Source organism: Panthera uncia (genome assembly GCF_023721935.1).
Source record: "Panthera uncia isolate 11264 chromosome B2 unlocalized genomic scaffold, Puncia_PCG_1.0 HiC_scaffold_24, whole genome shotgun sequence".
Lineage (NCBI taxonomy): Eukaryota > Metazoa > Chordata > Mammalia > Carnivora > Felidae > Panthera > Panthera uncia.
Window position 1 is genome coordinate 21,218,383 of NW_026057580.1, and position 7,712 is coordinate 21,226,094.

Consider the following 7,712-nt stretch of genomic DNA (forward strand, 5'->3'; position numbering starts at 1 on the left):
TCTATTATAGGTTTTGGGTTTGTGCCTACCATGAAGTTCATATGTCAACAACCCATGTATACAGCAGTCTATTTTAAGTTGGTGGTCATTTAAATTTGAAGGCATTTCTAAAAGCACTAAGTTTTTCCTACCCCACCCATGTGTTTTGATTTTGATATTACATTTTACATCTTTTTATTTTGTGTGTTCCTTCACTCACTATTGTAGCTATAGTTGATTTTGCTACTTTTGTCTTTTAATCCTCATACTAGCTTTTCAGTGGTTGATCTACTGCATTTTCTTTATATATTTTTTTTCTTTCTTCTCTTTTCTTATTTCTGGTTGTGGTCTTTTCTTTTCCACTTAAAAAGGTCCCTGTAATATTTCTTATAAACTTATTTAGGATGATTAACCCCTTTGGCTTTTGCTTCTTTGGGGAACGATCTCCCCTTCAATCTGAATAATCTTACTGGGTAGAATATTTTTGGTTGTTAGTTTTTTAATTTCTTCACTTTGAATATATCATGTCTCCCCCTTCTGATCTTCAATGTTTCTGCTGAAAAATCAGATTAAATCCTATGCGGGGGGTGGGGGGGGGGTTGTATGTAACTGATTGCTTTTCTTTTGTTGCTTTTAAGATTACCTCTAATTTTTGACATTTTATTTATAATGTGTGTTGGTGTGCATCTCTTTGGGTTCATTTTGTTTGGAACCCACTGTGCTTTTTGAGCTTAGATGTCTGTTTCCTTCCTCAGATAGGAAAGTTTTAAGATACATTTCTTTAAATAATTTTTTTGACCCTTTTTCTCTCTTTCCTCTTTCCAAGACCCCTATAATGCAAATATTAGTATGCTTGATGTTGTCCCAGAGGTCCCTTAAAGTAGTTTCATTTTTAAAAATTATTTTTTCTCTTTGCTGTTCAGTTTAGGTGATTTCCACTACCCTGAGTTCCAAACTGTTGATCCATTTTCTGTATCCTCTAATGTACTCTTTATTTTCTATAGTATATTTTTCACTTCTGTTATATACTTCAGTTCTGACTGGTAAATTTTAATGTCTTCTCTTAGTTGAAGTTCTTACTGTGTTTATCCATTCTTTTTTTTAATTAAAAATTTTAAGTTTATTTATTTTTTGAGAGAGAGAGTGAGAGAAACAGAAAGCAAGTGGGGGAAGGGCAAATAGAGGGAGAGACAGAATCCAAAGCAGGCTCCAGGCTCTGATCAGCACAGAACCAGAAGTGGGGCTTGAACTCACAAACCGTGACATCATGACCTGAGTCAAAGTTGAATGCTTAACCGACTGAGCCACCCAGGCCCCCTGACCATTACTTTTAACTCTTTATCATTACTTTTAACTGCTTCATTTAGTTCTTTTTCTGAGGTTTTGTCTTGTTTGTTGGTTTGGAAAATATTCTTCTGTTTCTTCATTTTACCTGACTCTCTGTGTTTGTTTCTGTGTATTAGGTAGTTTAGCTATGTCTCTTGGTCTTAAAAGAATGGCCCTATATAGAGGTCCTGAGGGAACCAGAAGCCTTTCTAGCTATTAGAGTCAGGTGCTCTAGGACTTCCCTTCTATGGGTTGTGTGAGCCCTCCTATTGTAGTGTAACTTCAACTGCTGTGGGCCTAGTGACATGTGAGCTGGCTGTGAGGACTGACCAGGACTGCTATAGGGACACTGGTGGGCAGGGTGGCCTTGGCCTACCTGGCTGCAAAACCTTTGCAAAGCCTGGTTGCAAGTGCTTGGGCATACTAGTGAGCAAAGGGGCCCCAGGCCCTGCGGTTGCAAGTTTCAGTATGACTGTTTCGGGCATTCTGGTGAGCATAGGTATCTCTGGCCTTCTTGGTTATGAAACCTGCCTGCAGCTTGATGCACAGAAGTTTTTAAGTGAGGTATGGTCCCATTTGACTATTTTTGCTTTTGTTTGCTTTACTTTTGGTGTCATAGACAAGATATCATTGCCAAAGCCAAGGTCATGAAGATTTCCTTTTGTTTTCTTCTAAGAGTTTTGTAGTTTTAAGTCTTACATTTAGGTCTTTGATCCCTTTTGTGTTGATTTTTGCATATGGTGTAAGGCAAGAGTCCAACTTCATTCTTTTACATGTGACCATCCAGTTTTCCCGGCACTACTCGCTTTGAATAGGTTTGGCACCTATTCTTTTCTCCTTTGAATAGGTTTGGCACCCTTTCTCCTTTGAATAGGTTTGGCACCCTTATAAAAATTCCTTTCACCATTCCTTTCACATGTGAGGGATTATTCCTAGGATCTCTATTCTCTTCCATTGGCCTCTATATTCATTTTCATGCCAGTATCGCACCATTTTAGATACTGTAGCTTTGTAATAAGTTTTGAAATAGTGAAATATAAGACCTCTAAATTTGTTTCTTTTCTTCGGGATTGTTTTGACCTTTGAGGGTGCCCTGGTATTCCATGTGATTTCAAGAGGACTTTCGCTAACTTGTAGATCACTTGGGTACAATTGACATATTAATGATTAATGATTTTAAGTCTTCCAATTCATGAACACAGAATATCTTTCCAAGCCTTATATTTTTTGTGAATAGTTTTTCATATCCTTTACATTTTGTAGGCACCCTTAGTATCTTTAGTTTTCAGTGTTTATAAACTCTTGATATATTAAGGACATTTACCTTTTGTCATATTGTGGCAAATATTCTTCCCAGTTATTCATCTTTCCACTTTTTTGATGATGTTTTGATATAAGTTTTATATCAAATTAAAATTTATAGTCTCCTGAATATCTCTGTTTTCCATTTAGGATAGTTTTTAGTTATTGATATAAAATTGACATATCGCGGGGCGCCTGGGTGGTGCAGTCGGTTAAGCGTCCGACTTTGGCCAGGTCACGATCTCGCGGTCCGTGAGTTCGAGCCCCGCATCAGGCTCTGGGCTGATGGCTCAGAGCCTGGAGCCTGTTTCCGATTCTGTGTCTCCCTCTCTCTCTGTCCCTCCCCCGTTCATGCTCTGTCTCTCTCTGTCCCAAAAATAAATAAACATTGAAAAAAAAATCTTTAAAATTGACATATCGCATTATATTAGGTATACAACATAATGATTTGATATTTGTATATATAGTTGGCCTTGAACCACATGGGTTTTAACTGCATGAGTTCATTTATATGTGGATTTTTTTCCCAGTAAATACAGTACGGTCCTATAAACATATTTTCTCTTCCTTATGATTTTCTTAATAACATTTTTTTCTAGCTTACATTAAGAATACAGTATACACATAACACACAAAATATGTTTTAATCAATTGTTTATATATTACTATTTCAATAAGTCTCAGGTAAATGATTTCTTAAGCTAGTGTGCTTTTCACAAACACTCATTTATTTTAAGTGATTCTGATAATACTAAATATTCACTTCACTAATAGTAACTTCCTCTTATCAGGGGCTTTTTTGAGACAGAAAACAAGAAGAGAGAATCTGTCTTGTTTTGTTTTGTTTTGTTTTAAAGCTAATCAGTGTGTTAAACTCATCTCTTCTTCATCTATCAAAGAGTGCACCCTAGGGAATTAAAAGCAAAATGAACTACTGGGACCTTATGAAGATAAAAAGCTTCTGCACAGCAAAGGAAACAACCAACAAAACTAAAAGGCAACCAACGGAATGGGAAAAGATAATTGCAAATGACATATCGGACAAAGGGCTAGTATCCAAAATCTATAAAGAGCTCACCAAACTCCACACCGGAAAAACAAATAACCCAGTGAAGAAATGGGCAGAAGACATGAATAGATACTTCTCTAAAGAAGACATCCGGATGGCCAAAAGGCACATGAAAGCATGCTCGGCGTCGCTCCTTATCAGGGAAATACAAATCAAAACCACACTCAGATATCACCTCACACCACTCAGAGTGGCCAAAATGAACAAATCAGAAGACTATAGATGCTGGAGAGGATGTGGAGAAACGGGAACCCTTTTGCACTGTTGGTGGGAATGCAAATTGGTGCAGCCACTCTGGGAAACAGTGTGGAGGTTCCTCAAAAAATTAAAAATAGACCTACCCTATGACCCAGCAATAGCACTGCTAGGAATTTACCCAAGGGATACAGGAGTACTGATGCATAGGGGCACTTGTACCCCAATGTTTATAGCAGCACTCTCAACAATAGCCAAATTATGGAAAGAGCCTAAATGTCCATCAACTGATGAATGGATAAAGAAATTGTGGTTTATATATACAATGGAGTACTACGTGACAATGAGAAAGAATGAAATATGGCCATTTGTAGCAACGTGGATGGAACTGGAGAGTGTGATGCTAAGTGAAATAAGCCATAGAGAGAAAGAGAGATACCATATGTTTTCACTCTTATGTGGATCCTGAGAAACTTAACAGAAACCCATGGGGGAGGGGAAGAAAAAAAAAAAGAGGTTAGAGTGGGAGAGAACCAAAGCACAAGACACTCTTAAAAACTGAGAACAAACTGAGGGTTGATGGGGGGTAGGAGGGAGGGGAGGGTAGGTGATGGGTATTGAGGAGGGCACCTTTTGGGATGAGCACTGGGTGTTGTATGGAAACCAAGTTGACAATAAATTTCATATATTGAAAAAAAATTAAAAACAAAACAAAACAAAGAGTGCACCCTAAGCTCTCTTGACCAAGCTCAGACTTGCTTTTTTGGGGGGCATATATTAAAAAGGGGGAGAAAACAGTTAAAAGATTTTAGATACCATTCTGATGAGCATTGTAATTAATACCAAAGCAAACTTGGATCCTTATTTCATATCTTGTTTACTTTTTCAGAGGGAATCTTATTTACACATAGTCTTTTAATTTTGAAAAATTTGCTTTTCTCTCTTCACTTGTGTAGGCGCTCTTTTGTTGACCTTTGCTTCATGGCCTGTTCCAGTAATATTTCAGTATGTTCCTAGGGGCTGTCTCATGCGCGCTCACAGGCAAATGTGTCACCTCTGAACTTGTCCAACCTGGGCAGCCAGACTCTGGGCCCACCTAGGGATATAATGCCTGGTGAGTGGCAGCAGTGATGTTGGAACTCTTGGCGTGGCAAAGCTATTCAAACTTCAGCAGCAAAATGGGTAAAAATGTCCTCTGCTTTCTGTGTTTTATTTTTTTAATAAGGAGAGATACTGGTGCCCCACAATTCTAAAGGGCTTTCAGGAAACAGCTCTTCCGTGTTCTCCATAGAACTCAGAAATGAATCCAGGGAGACTGGACTATGAAAAAAAATCTGAGTCGGAAGCCCTGTGTATACACTTGGTGTGTACTCATGCAGGATGTTTTGAGGGGAGGAAGTGTCTGTCAAGGTCATGCTGCATTTCCTGTTCAGTAGTCCCTGACATTGAGTGGACATTTGGGAAACATTTGTTGGCTGCCAGCTGTGGCTTGCCCACTGCATTGGTGATGCTTTCTCAGTAACAGGACGGTGAGAACCCAAGCCCCAGGCCCTGGGAATCTTCTCTAGGTACAGCAGGTGATCTAACATCCCATCTCTAAGGGGGTGATTTAAAGACACTCTGAAAGCCACCCTAGGAAGAAAGGTTTCACCAATGATGCCTGAAATTCCGTGAATAGATTTTTTCTGTTCGTGTTATCTTCACCAACTTCTTTGAAAATACCTAGAGAAGGGTACCCATATTGGGCTCTTTCATGAGAATGAGTCGATTGTGCGAAAATTTTCTTCACAAGAGAGACCATTAGCAGGAGTGGGATGCTGTCCAGTTAGGAGGATTACACCCTCTGTGTTCCAGTATTCCCAAGCATGGGGGCTCAAAGGTTCCTCTAGACTTTCCTACTCAACCTTCAACACTGGCTTAAATTTAGGAGCTACTCACATCTTTCTTTCCAGAATCAGGCTTCAGTCTTATTGTCCATAAGCCTATTTCTTGGAGCAATGCTCCCCGGCCCCCAGCAAGGTCCAAACAGAGAATCTATCCCTGGCTAAACAGCTGTTGTTATGGCTATATATATATATTTTTTTTTCTTTGTAAGAATGATAAATGTGTTTCCTATTAAAAACTCCCATGGTGTTGTTTGACTTGCATTTGAGACCAGCCGAAGGACCTGCTTGCAAGGCAGAGTGGAGGCTGATGTGTGTTGAGCATCTTCTATGAGCCAGGTACCTAGCCAGATGGGCGCTGCCTGCTGGAGATGACTTTGTTAGGTAGATGGTATCATTTCCATGCTTACTGAGAACAAAGCTGAGGCTCTGAGAGAAACAAAGGACATTCTCAAGGCTATGAATCTGTGTTGAATTCCAGAAACCTAGTTCTCTTCTCTAGCAAGGAAGATTACCCATTCCCCCCTGGGGGCAGGGAATAAGTCATAAATTCCTTCTCATATTCTCACTGGCCTTTGCACTGGCCTTTGGTATCTTTCATAGGAAATGCACGTAACAGAAACCCATTCAAAATAAGCTTAAGCAAAAGCCAACTAGATACCATCTAGGATTTGAGGAAGGTTGAACAGCCGGGCGCTCATCAGCAAGAGTCCTTGGGCTTCCTCCCTAATGCTTCATCCATGAGGGGACTTAGTAAGGTGCACCTCTGTCTGTTAGCTGGAGTCCCCAAGAGAGAATGCAGTTGACCTCTGGCCAGCCTGTGAGTTACCTCTTCTGGAGTCAGGTGTTTACCTCTAATACAATAAGCTCTGACCAAGCTTCATGAAGTAAAAACATGGCTCCTGGGGACTAATTTTGTGGATGGATAAGACATTTATCCACAAGGCACAGTCAAGTGCTGGGCAGACAGCCCAAAGATAATCGGTTATACTTGGATATAACTGAATAAATGTTTATTTCCTGGTTGTTTTTGTCCTGACTTTGAGAACCTTGGCTGAATTATTCAGTTCTTGCATTTAGTCCCGAGGAAGGGATTCATATGTGCTAAAGAAAAATATGTGTCATTTCTGTATGCCAGTCATCCCCTTATTTACAACCACTGGAGCAAGTCAAGAAGGAAGAAATAGGCTATTTATTCTCAAATGTTTGGTTGCAAGAAGATAGAGGAAATGGGCAAACATCTGTGGCTAGGGCTCTTTGTTTGCTGCTGGACGACTACGATAAGGCCAGTTATCAAATGAGTGGGCAGCTACAAGTAAGTGCTTTGTTTTTTCCCCATAGGAAGTTACGTTCTTTCTTTTGCAAGTTGGTTGAATCTCTCTGGGGTCAATACCCTGGATGCTCCAAACTTTTTTTCCCCGTTCAGGGTGCCCTAATGTTTACATTTTACATAACTCCAGAACTGACCCAAAGCTGATTGAAGTGCATGACTTGGAGGTTGACTCCTGGATGCTGAAGGCTGCGTGCACACGGATTGTACTTATACCGCCACCTTATGGGAGCTTCTGGAATTCCGAGGTGCTTTGCGTCAAAATGATTTGTTATCAAATGTAAAGTTTCAGAAAGGAAAGTGAGAAAGTTAAAAAAAAAAAAAAAAAACCATAATGGAGTAATCCCCTCCTAAAAAATGACCTTCTGGAAGGTTTCAAGGGATAGACAACATTTCCAGATATGTCTGAATTAGGTAGGTTAGGGTCTGAGACCTCTCTCAGCCTTCCACTATCAGTGACTGTCCTTAACACAGACATTTACATTTTGTAAGCCACAAGTAGAAAAAAGTGATGATAGTACCATTTCCCTGGGTTTCCTCTTGGCTAAATAACACCACCTGTGTCAATCTTTAGCACTTGGAAAGCACTCAGTAAATGACTGATATTGTTATCATCTGAAATTTGCTA